Here is a 20602-nt window from a genome sequence, read left to right as displayed (position 1 = left end):
TACATTGTATATTCATAAGTGCAGCTATTAGAAGGCTACCTTGCATGATTGATTTTTTAAAGTTCATTTAAAATGTAAATAAACCCATTAACTGACCTCATCAAGAACTTAAAAACTATATAACATATTTCAATATATTATTTCCATCTTTGCATTTTATGGTTTTGTAAATACTAAAGAAAACAAAAAGGTTATGTCAATGATGGTTTGAAACATCACAAATTATGAGCTATTCTATTTGTTAATCCAATATGATTTTCAAAAAAACCACAATGTAATTATAGCCATCAAAATGGGATAATGAAGAGGAAAAAGCAAACTTTCGTTTCTAGAACTTCCTTTTCCACAAGCAAAGTATTTATCCTGAATTCCTACAATGGCCACAGGAAGTGATGGCATGGAGAAATGAAGGACCTTGACTATTTAGAGAGAGATGAGAGCCAAGGCACGTGTTCAGCAAACATTCCATGAATGTCTACTGGGGGCCATGCTCTTAGATATGGGTGAATGCAGCACAGCACTTCCCTCAAGAGCCTGAGTGTGTAACAGGGCACTCATAGGAAAATGAACAATTACAAAATGAGGAGCACCACATAGAAATACATGCAAGGGGCCAGGCGTGGTGGCTCATGCCGGTAACCCCAGAACTTTGGGAGGCCGAGGCGGGCAGATCACAAGGTCAGGAGATAGAGACCCTGCTGGCCAACATGGTGAAATCCTGTCTCTACTAAAAATACAAAAAAATTAGCTGGGTGTGGTGGCATGCACCTGTAGTCCTAGCTACTCAGGAGGCTGAGGCAGGAGAATCACTTGAACCAGGAGGTGGACGTTGCAATGAGCTAAGATCAAGCCACTGCCCTCCAGCCTGGTCCACAGAGCGAGACTCTGTCTCAAAAAAAAAAAAAAAAAAAAGGAGAAATACATGCAAGATGCCGTGAAGTGCCGAGGAAGGGGTTTCACTCCCCAGGTGGTCTTGCTTTCTTGATAAAAGTCTCTACCCGTGAGCAGTATACTCTTTGCCAGTTTCCTACTTCCTGCCTCACTCATTGACTCTAGAAAAGGGGGAGAGTTTTCTACTTTCGTCTGCATGATAGTAAAGCGACCAAGCAGCTTGTACAAGTGCTCCATTCTTCCCTCTTTGGACTGAGGCAGATCCATAGAAGGCTAGTCTGGGGTCAGATTCAGATTTGCTTTAGCGGCAAGAAACCTGCTGAATCCAGGACCTCAGTGCCATTCTCCAATCAGAAGCTCTTCATTTGAAGAGGGATAGGGACCTGTCTGTATTCATGAAGTGAAACAAACTTACCTCACTTTGCATTCCCCTTTGTTCAGAATACTTAAAGGAAAGGGGTAAGAGGCATCCTGAACTCCTTACACATACGATATGCAACATCAACCATAAAGAAACCAGCACAAGGTACTTAACTAATTTGGAAAAACGTGCTCCACCTATTGGGATGATTCCAAAAGACGGTTCCTCTGGGCTTCTGGGAACGTCTGTGGCAAGGAGACTCCCCGTAAAACATATTCACACCAGGGTGGTGAAGCGATGCATGCAGTTGGGAGAGTCACATGCCAGGGAAACTGACAGGCGAGGAGCAGAGGTAGATGTTGACAGTGGCACCATTGGTGCAGGGGAGATAGGTGGAAAGGGGTTAAAGAGTTTCATGTGTGTGGGGAATTGACAGAGTAACCTCCAATTCCTTCCATGTCCACAGGTTCAGGGCCTCTCACTATGACAGCAATACCCTCATGGAAAAACTAGGCCAGGAGGGAGTCACAGCTCTTCCGAAGGAGCTGCTTCTCTCGCCAGTCTTTCATTACTCCCAGGACAGGAAGACCAAACTGCCAGGGAATTGGTCTGGGTTGATAACCTAACTAGAAATGACAGTTCCATAAGGGCAGGGATGATGTTTTGTCATCGACCGTAATCCTAGTGCCCGATCTAACACAGAGCAGTGTTAAAAGGTAAACTGAGTCACGGTAAAATTTTAGAGTTTATTTGAACAAACAGAGATTTATGAACTGCACAGCTACAAATCAGAAGTGGTTCAAGTTTGGTACCAAGAGAATGCAAAAGGAAGGCTTTTATGGGGTGAACACGGGAGTGAAGCAAAGAAATATTTGATTAGTTACAGTCATACTGTTGCCTTATTTTGTCTGTCCTGGAAACTCTCTACTTATAAAACTTGAAGTTAGTTGGCAGCTTCTGATTGATGAGTCTTGTTTCATTTTTCTTTAACATGGGCATTTATAAGAAATAGCCCGAATTAAGTTTGCTTGTGTTTGCAATTCAAGCAAAGTTAAGGTCACTTATGAAGCCTAACTGGCTTTATCTTTGCAGAGATTCTTCATGCCTGGTCTCCATTTTAATTTATTTCAACAGCCCACATAGAGTAAATGTTAAACAAATAGAGGTTAAGTGAATGAATAAACAAAATGCTGTTGAATATTTTGATTTGTATAACTCGTTTGGCTCAGCAGCAAAAAAAAAGGAAAGATATAAACACAAATTATTTTTAAGGAGTAGAAGTGAAGTCAGAAAAACTCCAGTTTAAGATAGCTCCCCAATTTACTGAGTAAGCAGTGGCTTGCACAAGGCTCACAGCTAGTTAGTACTAGATCTGAGATTATGAACTTCTTTCCATGGGGAGTTATTCTGCCAAGCAAAGGTCAAGTAGCCACATTATATGTAGAGCAAGTGAAAAAAAATGGGTATTTAACCAGGAACAAAAAAGGCATTGAAGGTCCTAAGTGCTGTCTGTTTCTGTTTGAAGAAAGGCTACAGAGATGTCATACAGATAAGAAATTAATTTTGTTTTGGATGTCCTCATAATTTAGATTTAGGCCAATGGATGTAAACTTAAAAGGGATAGATTCAGCAATGGAAAAATATTTGTAAGTTTCCCTATTATAGGAGGTACAGAACTGCAAAATGGATAATGCTTTGTTGATCTGTCACATAGGGGATTCAGGCACTAGCTAGGTGGCTGTAATCACTAGCTGAACTGCAAGTTCTGTCTCAACCTACGAGTGAAAACAGATGACACTAAGTTTGCAACTGGGCACATTGGTAACTTTAATTCTACTCTTCCAAGAGCAATGCCTAGTAGGAATCATACCTAGGGCAAGTTAATTACTTAATCAGTTCCAGTCAATTACTCAAGAAACAAATTCATTGTAAATGGCATAAATTTGCCTATACTTCATAGACTAGTCAGCTGGAACCAAGAGATTGCAAAACTTCAAATACAGTCATGTCTTTTGGCCAGGTCTTGGCCATCGGAGTTCTAGCAAGGGCTGCTTTTCCTCCTTCCACACCCTTCTACTCCATTCACTCCCCTAACATCATCCCTTTAAACTTCCAATGTTGTTACTGCAGACACATGCTACTCACTTGAACATCTGCTTTCATCTTAGGGAAAAGAGGATGGATCTTAAGTGTCTCAATTGGTGATTCTGAGCTCTTGGATTTAAAACCCGTTGGGAGCTCTGCTCCCTTCAGATATTAGCTGGAGTTTCATTCATGCCATGGTGGTCTGTTTTGGTAATGTGCCAGCATGCTGGAGAGTATTTAGTCAGCAAATGTGGAATGGAGAACAAATGTGCATTCATTACATTTCATTAAAAAATGACTTATTCCTGTACTTCATGATCAGGATCAAGATGGTAGAAGGAGCAAAAACTGGCATCCATGATATGAATAACTACAGTGATAGGAGGAAAATGGCAATCTTATGAAAAACAATAGATACTGCGCCTATTTTTTTTTCCTTTTTAAAATGATCTAAGTTTCACTGTAATTATGAACTAGTTTTCACATTGTGGACACACATATTTTTGACTGGCTGTCAGGGATTCTACAGTAATAAATTGTATGCTTAAGTCTGTAATTCGATATAAGATTTCCATTTCAGAAAAAAAAGAGACCCCAGACACTGCATTTCAGGGTGATAATTGCACTTCTCAGGTGGTTAAGAAAAAGATGGTCTACAAATAATAATTAAAAAGTTGTGCCCCAAGGGAATGGGGATGTCAGATATGAAAGTCAAACATATGAAATGTTAGACTTATGGCTTGACCTCGTTCCACTGTATTCAGTACTATAAATTCCAAGCACATTTATGTTTCAATATTTGGAGGTGACAATTTGAGGGTGCATTAGGTAGAGAAAAGATAATGTTTATACTAGTATATTGAACGACCCCCTTGATGACATAACTTCCTCTCAACACTGATGCTTTAAAAGCATCAGGCTATTAACACTCATAATTAATCAGCTACACTCGCCTCTGCACTTTTAGAGGTATCTGGTTGGGGGTGAGGAAGACTTAGCCTTTCCTGGAATATGACGAGAAGAGGTTAGGTAAAGTAGGGTTCAAATCTGGCAATTTCTTGGTTATATCTGACTCACAGATTTGTTATGCTTCTTGTAAACATTATCTTAGAAGTTTTAAGGTTAGTTTCTCTCACTTAAAAGTTGGAAAAAATTTAAACAAAAATGTGGATTTCTGCAGTCTCTCAGTGGAGTGATGGTGGGAGTAGATGGGAATCAAAAGACCTGACTGTACTGACCCCACAGCCCTGCCTGGCCGTGACTGACTGGGGCTGAGTGCTGCCCCTTGGCTGGAACCAGGTCATGAGTGCTTCAGCTTATCAAAGTCTCCACTGGGTGCACATTATTCATTTCTTTTCTGCTACTCACTTGGCCCCTGGATGTACTTGAGTTTGTGTCTGACTTTGATTCTGAAGGAAGTCCTAGCTCTGCCTGTGTTTCATAGGTCTAAATAAATCCAAAGTTCGCAAAAGGAGGATAGAATAGCCACTACCTTTCACATACTCTACTGAAGACCAGGACAAAGGTTACAAAGATGTGACCGTTTTCTCAGGAGAATCAGAGCAAATCGAGAATCACACATACAGATAAATCAGGATGGAGTAGCCGAAGCTGTGCTGCAAAAGAAGCATGCACATGTGCTCTGGGGACCAAAGGAGGGGTGACTCTCTGTGCTGAAAGACAAGGTAGCATCCCAGCACGGCCTGGAAGGCCAAACAGAAGTTTCCTATGTAGAAGAAGAAGGAATGGCATTCCAGGGAGAAGAAATATTGTGAGCAGAAGCATAGTGGGGCATGAGAGAACAACGTGTTTGGGGATTGATAAGTAGCTCCCTATAGAGGGTGGGCAGGGAGATGACTCATGCATCGGTTCATACCAAAGAGTTCAGTCTTTCACATTTATGAAACAGGGGGGCCTTGAAGACATTAAGCAGAGAAGTTATCCGTCAGTTTGCCTTTAGAGAGGAGCCTTTCCACAACTGTTGAAATGCAGGGCCCTCCAAAGGCAAGCTGTGCTAAAGACATGAAGGAGATCTTGCCTCTGAGTGAGCAGTCAGGCATCAGCGCAGTGCATGTCTTATGACTCAGGAGGGTTTGGTTACATATAGCAGGGCTAGCAGGGCACGTGTTGTTTTTCTGATAGCTGTGGCATTCAGTGTGCCACAGTGCACCTGTATGCAGCTATCAGAGTGTACCATACGACTGCCAACGACGGCAAGTCACATCGGTACATAGGTGTGCTCTCTGCCATCACCATATGCTGCCACTTGCACAACAGGAATAAACAGATTATGTAGAGTTCCTGTGCTGCTGTCCACAGAATCAGTCAGGCTCCAAAGAGTGCCCAGGAATATCACTACTATTACTAGAGCACTTTGAAATTGAGTTTGAGCTGTCTGTTTCAAATGAAAGATCACACCAACAGTGACGGCAGCAGGACAGGTGAGTGCTGCCTAGAAGCACAGGGATCTTGAGAGATGATAGGTGGTTGGTGGAACAATCCTATGGCTGGGATGAGCTGGAGGTGGTGGAATAGCCATTTCCATGTGGAAAGGGAAAGCCAAGTTGCTGGTTAGTTGTGCTGTGGAGACAGACTTGCCCGGGTGGTGCAAAGATGAATGAACAGCACACATTGTCTGACTCTGTGCCACTGGGGGTATGGGCAATGACACTCTGGCTGGAGGCAGATGGCAAACTGCACCTGGAAATGGTCCTGAGCAGTAATCCGACGTTTGGAACTGAGTGTCATATGTGCAACTTTCTGAAATGATGTGGTATATATTCATTATAGATCAAAGACCTTCCTTAGCTTGTCAGTTTCAACGTCTCTGGGAAGTGCTCGCTTAGGCCATTTATCCTGACTGTGTGACAAAACTATATGGCAAGAGTGCAGCACTTGTCACCATCCCAAAGACCCCAAGTGTGCTGCTTTCATAACTGTTATCATGCTGTACTGTTGCTTCTCCATTTGTCATCCCTACTAGACTATGGGGTTCCAAGGTGGTCATCTTACTTTCCATCTCTTTCCCAAGAACATGCTTCTCAAATTGGGGTGCAGCAAGTCTAGCAATGTGTGGTGCCAAGTTGTATAGCAAAGTGAGAGCACCATTTTATGCAAATATTTTGGAAACCAAGCATTTTTTCTGTTAAAATGGATGAATATATTACAGAGCACCATGTGATATTTAATGGCATGCTAGAACATTCTGAAAAATGTAAGCTTGGGCTGGGCTGCTTTGGACTAAAAGTCTTTACACCTAGCTGGGGAAGGGGAGGTCTCCATTCAGGCCATTCGTTATTAGGAGTCCTTCCATAGCTCTGGGAGCAGGAATTGGTTGCTTAGTACTTGCTTGTGGGAGGGATGGGGGAAGGAGAGAAGAGAATGATCACACTAGGTGCTTTTTGTGCAGTCATTACTACATTATATATGGAACACATGGCTAGTTAGGAAAAACCTGTCATCCAGGCAATGTCTAGATGGGCCACTTGTCTAGTATGTTCCAGTGTTAGAAATTCCTTCCTAATGCTGGCAAGCTGACTCCAAATACATTGCCCCCACATGGGGCTGGGTGCGAATCATGGGTGGAAAAGCAAAAATTTATCTCTCCAATGGGTAAGCAAATCCAGAAGCGTGCTATTGGAAGTCCCATTGTCTCTCAAATAACAGGGATCAAATACCATTTAATGAATATCTTGGGAATGGTTTGATTCATTATATACACTTCCTGGCTGAAAAAAATGATGCCTCTCTACCTTCTCACATGATTACATTCCTCTCTAGGGCTTTCCCTTCTAGTGTAAACCTTTCACTTTTTCCTTAGAAACAGCAAATCCCTGGCCATCCACCACCACTCATCCTGCCACCTCCTATGGAGACAGCCAAGAAACTGTCTACAGTGCACTTTTGTTATTGATCTTAATTTCTTCCTGGTCTAAATCCACACTTGAAGCCCAAAGGCATATAGATATGGTTGTTGAGCCTTTCGTGTATCAACTGATTCATTTAATAAAGATGTATTGAGCAACAATTATATGCTAGCCAATAGGTACACAAATAGAATCTTGAAAATTTAGATGTCTCAAGAGTGGCAGTAAAAAGTGCATAACTCAGAATGACAATTTTCTCTTTTTGCACATCTATTCTGCATTATTCTCTAGAGATGGACTGAGTAGCTCCTTACTGGTGAACATGATCCTTTCATTCACCCATTCTCATCTGTGAGGCTGTCACATGTTTTGAGAGGCAAAAACTAAAGCACACAGAAGGAAAACAGCTTCATGTACAAAATGCTACCGATTTTCCCACAGATGAGCTTTCCTCTTATTTTCTCTCTCACTCTCCTTTTTACCTGCCTCTTCATCCCTCAAAATCAGGCCAGACCTGGTCATGACACATACTGACCACACAGGAATAAAGGTGAGTCTTGCAGGGTGGCAGTGGACATTACATGAGATAATGGAATGCATTTGCAAGTCCTCAGTTCAAGGTTTGCACAGAGGAAAGAGTTGCCGACGATCAGTGTGCCACTCTCTTCCCTCAGGCAGGGGGTCCCCATGGAACTCCCCGTTCTGTGCTTGCCCCTGACTGTCTCACCCAGGCCCCAGGTTTTAACCATGACGCTGGTGCAGACAACATGAGACCTGTGTCCTGGGCCACGAGCACTGTTTAGAGCCCTAAATCTGCCTTCTGATCTACTGTGGACCAGGACATCTACCGTGGACACTATTTGTCTGAAAGAATACAGTTATCTTCTTGTTCAGATCTGCCCTTCATCCCTCTCCCCTGAGTCCTCCTTTTTAATGGCACCAATTCCCCTCTCTAACACCCTGGCTCAAAACCTGGAGCCATCTTCTATGCCTCCCTCTTTATCATTCACCATATCCAAGCAGAGGACAAGTCCTGTTAATTCCAACTATCCTTCCTTCTCTCCATCCCTCCTTTCCTAGTGTACAACTCTATCATTATGCATTTGCTTGGGATACCAATAAAGCTATTTTACTGGTTTGGTTTTTTTCTCCTCACATAATTCTCTCAGGTAGACCTTCTTAAAGCATAGCTGTTACCCCCAAAACTTCCCATGCTGGATCCTCAGCCACAGGTTCAGTACAACCTCTTTGATGCGGCACTAAAGGCCCTTCATGCTCTGCCTCTAACCTGCCTTTCTAATTATGTTTCCACAGCTTGGCCTCCCAAGGTAGACACTCCTTATATCTAAGCCATAGTGTTCTTTTTACCATATTTTGCTCATGCTTTTTGCTCCACATGAAATGCCTGTCCTTCCTCACTTCCCTAGGCATTCTGCCGGTCTTCAAAGACCCCTGAGATGTCACCTTCTTTACACATGGTCCCCAGAACCCATCCTAGGCACACTCTTTATCTCCTCTAAGTGAGCTTCAAGGGATACTTAGGAAATATTAGGTCAATGAATAAACAAGTGAATTAGTGAATGGACACATGAGTAAGTGGAAGAATATCTCATCCTACATCATAGTCTATAAATATAACGAACGTGGTATCATTTTAGATGTCTCCTGCTGGCAGAACAACACAGCAAACAGGAGTCCAGGAAGGGTAGTAAAAAATAAATCAACATTCAGTAACAACGGCAACAACAATACCAAAAACCCATTTCCCTGATATTTGTTCTTTTAGCCTGGAAATTCGTTCATGAAATTATTTTCTTTATTTTATGTAGAGATTTTATTCTGTTCCATTGGTCTGTACGTCTACAGTTATACCAACACGACACTCTCTTGATGACTGTGGCTTATGGTAAGTTTTGAAATCAGGGAGTGATTTGTTCTTTTTCAAAATCATTTTTGGCTTTCTGGTCATTGCCATTTATTTTAATTTATAATACTTGAATAAATCACACTGTTCTCATGTGGGAATGATGGGTGAGCAATCTCAGTTGACTATTAGATAAACAGCCCTAGAAGGAGCCTCTAAATTCATGAATTTGTCCACAAAAGCTGCTACTTTTCAATAATATGCTTTTATTGCACGTATGAATGTATGTGTATGTTACATGCAAGTATATACTTTTAAGAAATGGAATTCTCTACCCCCCTGCAAATTGGTGGCAGTGCTCAGGGTTCTGTGCAGAGGTTGTTTTGTCCCAACCAGGGCTGCTCTGTGAGCTGGCCCCCATCACTGCTGGTAGGTAACTATGTGATATATAACTTGCAAGCAGCCCTGCTGTTTGTTACTGGCAATTAATCTCTCTGGTGCCTTTCTTCCATTCAGACTAAGCCTTTATGTTCTAAATCCAGCTATTCTAACGCTCCCCACTTGTGCTGTGTAGAAAAGACTCAGACTGACAGATTATTGCTGGGCAGTTAAGCATGTAATTGCTCAAATGAGTTAAAATCCCTTCAAATATCTGTCTTTGTACCTCATCACACCACTTCACGGACTCAAATATTTGACAATTGATGAAGATAAACTAAAGGGGCCTTCATTAGCTACCAACCACCGTGACAAGCTTCTTTCAGCGAAAGGCTGGTGAATTTTGGAACTTATTATCTACTTAAAAACTGCAGGAAAGCAGAAAAATACTTCAGTGAACTTTAGAATAGAGAAAGCCAGAAGCTTTGCATGGAAGCTAGGGTCAGAAAAAAAAAACCCATGGTTTGCTAATCTAAGGCTGCACTTGTTAAAAATGTAGGGAAAGACAGGCAGATGGACTTATCCAATAAAGGAAGGAAAATATTATCATATTCTCATAGGCACCATCATTAATGACCGTGTGTTAAATTTAGAGGTAATTACAGAAATGGAGAGAGGGTGGAAGAAGTCCAGGGCTGTGCAGAGGCTGTGCTTAGTGTGGTTGCTGGGCTGCCAGGAGCGATGGCCCCTGCTCTAGGATAAAGTCAGGTGCTGCGCCGAGCAAGTGTCTTGAGAAATGCATGGAACTTTGCTCTGGCATAAACCCCAGCAAATCCTCTGACTTTCAGGGACCTCACTGCTCTATTAAGCTATGCAGACCCTGTGCCAAGGAAAACAGGTGCTAACATGACCACCGGGCATCAGGGAAGAGTAGGGAAGATGCAGATTTGAAGTATGATTCCCTGTGCCTAACTATGGTGAGATGTTGGGCAAATTGTAGCTTTGATTTCCTTATCTATGAAATGTAGCTTACTAATTCAGGTTGCATGTAATTTTTTTGTGAGGAATAAATGAGAGAAGCATTTGGTACAAATATTGATCATTATTTTATAAAATGCGTGTAGCAAGAATTTTGCTCTATATATTTCATACTTAATGTGAACCTAAAGCTCCATTTCTTATGTAATAGAAAGATAAAAACTCTAAAACAATAAACAAACAAATAGAAGAAAATGTTGAAGTGTTACATTTTCTTTTATGAGACTTTGGTTTCCATTGGCTTAGTGGGCATGGGCTGTCCTGACAGCCGTAATGGACCAAACACCCTCAGCTTCCAAACAGACCATGCAACACAGACTTTACCCAGGCAGGCCCTTGACTACCTTGGCCCTGACCAGACATTACTTTCCTGTCTGGTTAAATAATGCGACTGGTTAAACAACAATGGTGAGCGGACATTTTTAAATGGGTCCTGAGTTTATTTGGGATCCTAGCATTTTATTATTGTACATGATGTTGGCTTTTGTTTAGACATAATAACTCTAATTAAACATTTAAGCAAGATGTTCAAAGAAAACGACAACATTAAATCGTTACTAGCTTTAAGAGATGATGCAGTTTGTCTTTTAACCTACCTATCATCTATCTGCGGCCACATGTATACACACATACAAACACACGTGCATTTACATTAGGGCTGCTCAAATGTTCAGCCGTGGTTCTGATATTCTGCCCATATTGACAATTTGGTTTTGTCTTGACCTGGAGCCTTTGGAAAGCTGAATGAATATCTGAGTGGCTACTTTCTGGCCTTAGTGTGCAATCAGTGGTCAAATGATCATGTAGGCTACTATGATCTCAAGCAACCACAACAGTGTCAATAATACAAACAAGATATATCTTTTGAACATGCTGCAATATCTTTTAATATTCACTTTTTGTAAGGATAAACATTCTGCATTATTTTGAACAAATGCTTTATTTTTTATTTTATATTTTGTATGTTGATCTGCTACTGGTCACATATAAGATAGTAAGATATTTTTCCAGCTTTACTGAGGTATAATTAAGAAGTAAAAATTGTACATATTTAAGGTATAAACCTGATATTTTGATATACACATACATTGTGAAATGATTACCACAATCAAGCTAATTAACGTATCTCCTCACAGTTACAATTTTTTTGTGCGTGATGAGACACAAAACACTTAAGATCAACTCTCTTAGCATATTTCAAGTATGCAATACAGTATTATTAACTATAGTTTTTAAATCTTGCAATAATTAATGATTATCAGTTATCTTTATGAGAAAAAGTGATTATTAAAAGCTTGCCCGTGATTAATAAAATAGATTAATAGTTGTTATAAATATGAAGAGTGGATTATTTAGTTAGACCATTTCCAGGCCAACAACTGTAAATTCTTTTGAAATGCAACAGAAACACTAAAAGCATATCATAATTCCAAACTTCATAAAATTTTTTTGTGCTAACATTTATATTAGCCAAAGTAACCTTTAGGAACTGTATTTATCTTTAGCTATTTAAATTCATTTAGAACACGCACCCTCCAAATAAAAGTATATTTAGAGAATTTGTCACTTCTTATCAGGATACATTGAAAGCAGAATGTCAACTTTGCCCATTCAAAATTTCACAGGAAAGAAAAATCAAAATCAATGTCAAAATTATGTACAATAGCATCCATAATGAGTAAATTCCAGACATAAGAACATAAAGGAAGGAAAAACGTTTAGAGAAATCAAGATACTGCCCCAAATGTCTCTAATGACCTCAGGCGCAAAAGCCTGCATGGTATCGCAAGTATTCGGTGTCGTGGCCACAGGTGTGATCTGGCTGCAGAGAGTCCTGGAAATTACTGCCCCTACACCGTAAAGTCATACTTAAAATGTGACTTTAATCGTTTTTAATTACGAAATAAACATTCTAAAATAAATTTCCATAATTATTCTATAAGCTTTTAGTCTATTTTCTGTTGGTGACATCAATCTTCAGCCTTGACTTTGGCCAGCCTATATGTTAAATACATACATTTATACACACACACACACACACACACACACACACACACACACACACAATATTGCCATGGAATATCTGCTTTTTCCTTTTCTATCAAGTTTTATTTCTTTGTTTTAAATCAGAAAGAAATCTCAGTTTTTCTTTTTCTTTTTTTTTTTGAGACAGAGTCTCACTCTGTTACCCAGGCTGGAGTGCAGTGGCTTCGCCTCCTGGGTTCGAGCAATTCTCCTGCCTCAGCCTCCCTAGTAGCTAGGATTACAGGTGCATGCCACCACATCTGGCTAAATTTTTGTACTTCTAGTAGAGACGGGGTTTCACCACGTTAACCAGGATGGTCTCAATCTCCTGACCTCGTGATCCGCCTGCCTTGACCTCCCAAATTGCTGGGATTACAGGTGTGAGCCACCACACCCGTTTCTTTCTGCATTTATTTAGGTCTTCATATAGTCTTTATCCTTTGATCTCTTAAGGTACTCCTCAGGTCTATACTCTAGACTTGATTGCTCAGGGTTATTGTTTTTTAAATTTCGTTTAATTTTATTATATTTTTAATTTGTATTGTTTATATCATTATTTGTGAGACTGGTCCTTAATTTACTTTCCTGTGCCATTTTGTCAGTTATTTAAATCAAGGCTATTCTAGATTCAAAAAAATATATTGCTTTTCTTATATAGGTCTAGAAGAGTACAAAAAGGATCATTTGCAAGAGGGCTTGTTACTGTTGCTTCTGAAAGTTGTTCATAATCCTTGCCAAGTCCATACTGCATACTCTGACTCTGCATTTTGGATCTTCAGTGCTGACAGAAGTCTCTGTCTTCTCTGCCCCACCTCCTGTTGGCCACAGGCTCTCATTGCACAACCCTGTCTTTCATGGAAGCACCACCAAAGTCCAAATCTTACGCCTTTAATGTTGCCGCCTGTGCCTGGGAAACCTTTAACTTCAATGTCTATCTACTACAATTCCAGTTACTTTTCAATATCCAATTTAGACATTCCCTACCCTGTGCAGGTCTAATATCCCTAGTCCATCTGAGAAACTAGAGAGAGAAAATAATTAAGATGCTTTTATAATACTACCCCACTTCTAGTGAGGCATGTTCTTAATATCTTAAGTGACAACCTAGTAGAAATTGCAAGTGGTGCCAGCATTTTGTACGTCTGCCATTTATAAACCACAGAACAAAAGGGTAGAATGGAGTCTTTCTCAACATGATAACTACAAAAGAGCAAAGTCAGTGTTTATTGGTACATACTGGGTTCATTGCTATATTCCCTGGATATGGAACAAATGAGCCACTTGAGGCAATATTTATTAAGTAAAAGAATGGATATGAAATACACTGGTAAATGAATTAGTGAAGGAATGGGCATAGGTCTAAGCAGCCTATTTGTATGCGTGAGATCAGAGGTTAAGCTTATGGATGTCGTAGTGTCAACAAATGCATGCACTCCCCCACCCCAACACACAAATATATATACACATACGGGTTTTTTTTTAGTCTATATTAGCCAACTATGTTTCCCACTGTTATTTCTTTTGATATTTTTATGCTATGCATAACAGTATAAATTGGTTTTTCAGAATATACGAGAATATAGGCATGAAAGCATCTTTTGAATTAGATGTTATGTTTATTAAACAGAAACATATTACTCATATAATTTAAAAACTACCAAGTTAAAAATTCTCTAAATTAATTATAAAACATAAAAGAAAATAAAGAAAAATGTAGGTGAATAGCTGATCTTAGGTTAGAAGTAAGTCTTTATAATAGCAGCAGAAAAAAATCATGTTTTGACAACATTTAAAATTATAAAGTTTTCTCTCATATATTAATATACATATAAATATTATATATAAGACAAATTAATGAAAAAGAATAGAGGGAGTAAAAATAAACCCACACAAATTTGCCCAACTTATTTTTGATAAAAGTCCAAAAGCAGTTCCATGGAGGGAAGAGAACCTTTACAACAAATGGTCCAGAGAGAGTGAAAACTCATGAGCAAAAATGAAAATAAAAAACCAACAAGAAAAAAACCCTTTCCTACCTGAGTCTTACACCTTCCTCAGAAATTAACTCAAATGGGTTCACAGACTTAAATGTAAAATATATAATCATAAAAGCTCTAGGGGAAAAATATAGGAGAAAATCTTTGATATCTAAGGTTAGGCATTGGGATCTTAGAACTGACACAAAAAGCACAATCTATAAAGGAAAAAATGATAAATGGTGCTTCAAACAAAGACTTCTCTGCCAAAGATTTTATTAAGAGTCTGGAAAGACAAGCTACAAACTGGGAGTAAATATTTACCAAATATATATCTTATAGTGGACTAGTATCTAGGATATATAAGAAACTCTCAAAACTTAACAGTAAAAAAAGCAAACTGCCTAATTAGAATATGGACAAAAGATACAAAGAGACTTTTCACCAAAGAGAATAGATACATATATGACAAATGAGTGCATAAAAATGATGTTCAACATTAGCAGTTAAAGAACTATAAATTAAAACCTGAAACCACAATGGGATATTGCTATACTGCTATCTGAATGGCTAAAATAAAATATAGTCATAAGGCACCAAACATTTGCAAGGATGCAGAAAAACAGAATCACTCACACATTGATGGTGAGAATGTAAAATGGTACGGCCACTCTGGGAAACAGTTTGTTACTTTCTTAAAAATCTAGACATGCAACTACCACAAGACCCACCGACTGCACTCTTGGGCATTTATTCCGGAGAAACAAAGATTATTTTCACACGAAAACCTGTAGATGAATGTTTATGAAAGTTTTATTTGTAATAGCCCAAAACTGAGCAACCAAGGTTTCCTTCAATTGGCAAATGTTAAATGAACTGTTGTACATCCATACCACAGAATATGACTCAACAATCAAAAGGAACAAACTACTAATGAATGTGACAATCTGAATGAATCTTCAGAGAATTATTCTGAAGGGAGAAAGCCAATCCCAGCTAGTTACACATATTGCTCCATTTATATAACATTCTTGAAATAATAAAATGATAGACATGGAAAACAGATTGGTGATTGCCAGGGATTATGGAGGGGTCTGGTGCAGGAATATAAGTGGTTATAGCTATAAAAAGGCAACATGAGGGATCGGTGTGGTGATGGAGGTCTTTTGACTGTATCAAGGTTGATATTCTGGCTAAAATTTTCTACTGTAGTTTTGCAATATGCTACCCATGGGAGAAACTGTAATGTGTACACACACATGATCTTTATTATTTCTTACAACTGTATCTAAATCTACAATCATATCCAAATAGTTTGAGTTAGTTGACTGTCTAAAAACTAATATCATTTTATTGTATGTAAAATAAAATTCATAACAAAAATAGGACAAAAAATTAGAGAGAAATTAGAAGAATATTGTGGTTTGATTCTCGTAAAGTTATTTGAAGGTAAACGATTAAAGTCAGATATGGTAAATCTTAGGACAACCACTACAGAAAAGGCAGTAGAGGAAGAAAAATAAAGTAAAAATTACTATATTAATCCAAAAGAAGGCAGAAAAAGGGTGGAAGGGGGAGAATGGATAGTAAGTACAGCTGAAAAGATTAGGTAGATTAAAAGAAAACCATTTCAAGTTAAGATGAAGGAAAGAATCTAAAGAGCTGTGAGACAAAAGCACCAGGTAACCTACAGAGGAAAACCTATCAGGTTAACAGCAGATTTCTCAGCAGAAACCCTACAAGCTAGAAGGAATTGGGGCCTTTCTTCAGCCTCCTTAAAGAAAACGATTACCAGCCAAGAATTTGTATCCAGTGAAACTAAGCATCATATATGAAGGTAAGATACAGTCTTTCTCAGACAAACAAATGCTGAGAGAATTCGCCATTACCAAGACACCACTACAAGAACTGCTAAGAGGAGCTCTAAATCTTGAAACAAATCCTGAAACACATCAAAACAGAACCTCTTTAAAGCATATAAATCACATAGGGCCTATTTAAAAAAATGCAAGTTAAAAAGCAAAAACAAAAAACAAAAAAATCAAAGTACACAGGCAACAAAGAGCATGATGAATGCAATGGTACCTCGCATTTCAATACTAACATTGAATGTAAATAGCCTAAATGCTCTTCTTAAAAGATAGAGAACTACACAATGGGTAAGAACTCACCAACCAACCATCTGCTGCCTTCAGGAAACTCACCTAACACTTAAAAGACTTAAAGACTTTACTTAAAGTAAAGGGGTAGAAAAAGGCATTTCATGCAAATGGACAACAAAAGCCAGCAGGGGTACCTATTCTTATATCAGACAAAACAAACTTTAAAGCAACAGCAGTTAAAAGAGACAAAGAGGGACATTATATAATGGTAAAAAGTCTTGTTCAACAGGAAAATATCACAATTCTAAACATATATGCACTTAACACTGGAGCTCACAAATTTATACAATTATTAATAGACCTAATAAATGAGATAGACAGCAACACAATAATAGTGGGGGACTTTAATACTCCACCAACAGCACTAGACAGGTCATCAAGACAGAAAGTCAGCAAAGAAACAATAGATTTAAACTATACCTTGGACCAAATGGACTTAACAGATAGATACAGAAGATTTCATCTGACAACTGCAGAATACACATTCTATTCAACAGCCCATGGAACTTTCTCCAAGATAGACCATATGATAGGCCATAAAACAAGAATCAATAAATTTAAGCAAATGAAATTATATCAAGCACTCTCGCAGACCACAGTGGAATAAAACTGAGAATCAACTCCAAAAGGGACCTTCAAAGCCATGCAAATACATAGAAATTAAATAATCTGCAGCTGAATAAGCATTGGGTCAAAAACAAAATCAAGATGGAAATTAAAAAATTCTTCTAACTGAACGACAATAGTGACACAACCTATCAAAACCTCTAGGATACAGCAAAGGCAGTGCTAAGAGGAAAGTTCATAGCCCTAAACGCCTACATCAAAAAGACTGAAAAAGCACAAAGTGACACTCTAAGGTCACAACTCAAGGAATTAGAGAAATGAGAACAAACTAAACCCAAACCCAGCAGAAGAAAGGAAATAACTAAGGTCAGAGCAGAACTAAATGAAACTAAAACAAAGAAAAAACAATATAAAAGATAAATGAATCAAAAAGCTGTTTCTTTGAAAAGATAAATGAAATTAATAGACTATTGGCAAGATTAACCAAGAAAAGAAGAGAGACAATCCAAATAACCTCACTAAGAAACAAAACAGGAGATATTACAACTGACACCACTGAAATACAAATGATCATTAAAGGCTGCTATGAACACCTTTATACACATAAATTAGAAAACCTAGAAGAGATGGATAAATTCCTGGAAAAAGACAACCCTCCTAGCTTAAATCAGGAAGAATTAAGATACTCTGAACAGACCAATAACAAGCAGCGAGATTGAAATGGTAATTTAAAAATTACTAATAAAAAAATGTCCAGGACCAGACGGATTCACAGCAGAATTCTACCAGACATTCAAAAACGAATTGATACCAATCCTTTTGACACTATTCCACAAGATAGAGAAAGAAGGAACCCTCCCTAACTCAGTCTATGAAGCCAGCATCAACCTAATACCAAAACCAGGAAAGGACATAAGCAAAACAGAAAACTACAGACAGATATCCTTGATGAACATCGATGCTAAAATCCTTACTGACCAAATCCAACAACATATCAAAAAGATAATCCACCATGATTAAGTGGGTTTCATACCAGGGATGCAGGCATGGTTTAACATACGCAAGTCAATAAATGTGATACACCACATAAATAGAATTAAAAACAAAAACCACGTGATCATCTCAATAGATGCAGAAAAAGCATTCTACAAAATCCAGCATCCCTTTATGATTAAAACTCCTGGGCCAGGTGCAGTGGTTCATTCCTGTAATCCCAGCACTTTGGGAGGCCGAAGTAAGCGGATCACTTGAAGTCAGGAGTTCAAGACCAGCCTGCCCAACATGGTGAAACCTGGTCTCTACTAAAAATACAAAAATTAGCCCGGTGTGGTGCCGTACACCTGTAATCCCAGCTACTTGGTAGGCTGAGGTGGGAGAATTGCTTGAACCAAGGAGGCACAGGATGTGGGGTGAGCCAAGATTGGCCACTGCACTGCAGCCTGGGTGACAGGGAGAAAATCCAACTCAAAAAACAAAACAAAACAAAACAAAAACCAAAAAAACCCCAAAACCTCCTAGCAAAATTGGCATACAAGGAACATACCTTAATGTAATAAAAGTCATCTATGACAAACCCACAGCCAACATAATACTGAATGAGGAAAAGTTGAAAGTATTCCCTCTGAGAACTGAAACAAGACAAGGATGTCCACTCTCACCACTCCTCTTCAACATAGTACTAGAAGTCCTAGCCAAAGCAATCAGACCAGAGAAAGAAATAAAGGGCATCCAAATTGGTAAAGAGGAAGTCAAACTGTCACTGTTTGCTGAAGATATGATCATTTACCTTGAAAATCCTAAGTACTCCTCCCGAAAGCTCCTAAAACTGATAAAATAATTCAGTGACGTTTCTGGATACAAGATTAATGTGCACAAATCAGTGGCTCATCTATACACCAACAGCGACCAAGTGGAGAATGGAATCAAGAACTCAATCCCTTTTACAATAGCTGCAAAAAATAAAATAAAATAAAATACTTAGGAATATATGTAACCAAGGAGTTGATAGACTTCTACAAGAAAAACCACAAAACACTGCTGAAAGAAATCATAGACGACACGAACAAATGGAAACACATCCCATGCTCATGATTGGGTAGAATCAATATTGTGAAAATGAGCATACTGCCAAAAGCAATCTACAAATTCACTGCAATCCCCATCAAAATACCACCATCATTCTTCACAGAATTAGAAAAAAACAATTCTAAAATTCATATGGAACCAAAAAAGAGCCCACATAGCCAAAGCAAGGCTAAACAAAAAGAACAAATCTGGAGACATCATATTACCTGATTTCAAACTAAACGACAAGGCCACGGCCACCAAAATGCATGGTTCTAGTACAAAAACAGGCACATAGACCAATGGAACAGAATGGAGAACCCAGAAATAAACCCAAATACTTACAGCCAACTGATCTTCGACAAAGCAAACAAAAACATAAAGTGGAGAAAAGACACCCTTTTTCAACAAATGGTGCTGGGATAATTGGCTAGACACATGTAGGAGAATGAAACTGGATCTGCATCACTCACCTTATACAAAAATCAACTCAAGATAGATGAAGGACTTAAACCTAAGACCTGAAAGTATAAAAATTCTAAAAGATAACATTGGAAAAACACTTCTAGATATCAGCTTAGGCAAAGATTTCATGACCAAGAACCCAAAACCAAACGCAATAAAAACAAAGGTAAGTAGCTGGGACCAAATTAAACTAAAGAGCTTTTGCACAGCAAAAGGAACAGTCAGCAGAGTAAACAGACAACACACAGAGTGGGAGAAAATCTTCACAATCTACACATCTGACAAAGGAGTAATATCCAGAATCTACAATGAACTCAAACAAATCAGTAAGAGAAAAACAATCCCATCGAAAAGTGGGCTAAGGACATGAATAGACAATTCTCAAAAGAAGATACACAAATGGCCAAGAAACATATGAAAAAATGCTCAACATTACTAATGATCAGGGAAATGGAAATCAAAACCACAATGTGATACCACCTCACTGCTGCAAGAATGGCCATAATCAAAAAATCCAAAAACAGTAGATGCTGGCGTGGATGCAGTGAACAGGTAACACTTCTACACTGCTGGTGGGAATGTAAACTAATACAGCTGCTACGGAAAACAGTGTGGACATCCCTTAAAGAACTAAAAGTAGAACTACCATTTGATCCAACAATTCCACTCCTGGTTATCTCCCCAGAGGGAAAGTCATTATTCAAAAAAGATATTTGCACATGCATGTTTATAGCAGCACACTTCACAATTGCAAAATCGTGGAACCAACTCAAATGCCTATCAATCAATAAGTGGATAAAGAAACTGTGATATATATATATATAAATATATATAAATATATATATAAATATATATAAATA

The sequence above is a fragment of the Hylobates moloch genome, unplaced genomic scaffold, assembly GCF_009828535.3.
Source record: "Hylobates moloch isolate HMO894 unplaced genomic scaffold, HMol_V3 SCAFFOLD_14, whole genome shotgun sequence".
In the NCBI taxonomy this organism is placed as follows: domain Eukaryota; kingdom Metazoa; phylum Chordata; class Mammalia; order Primates; family Hylobatidae; genus Hylobates; species Hylobates moloch.
This window is presented reverse-complemented; position numbering follows the sequence as displayed.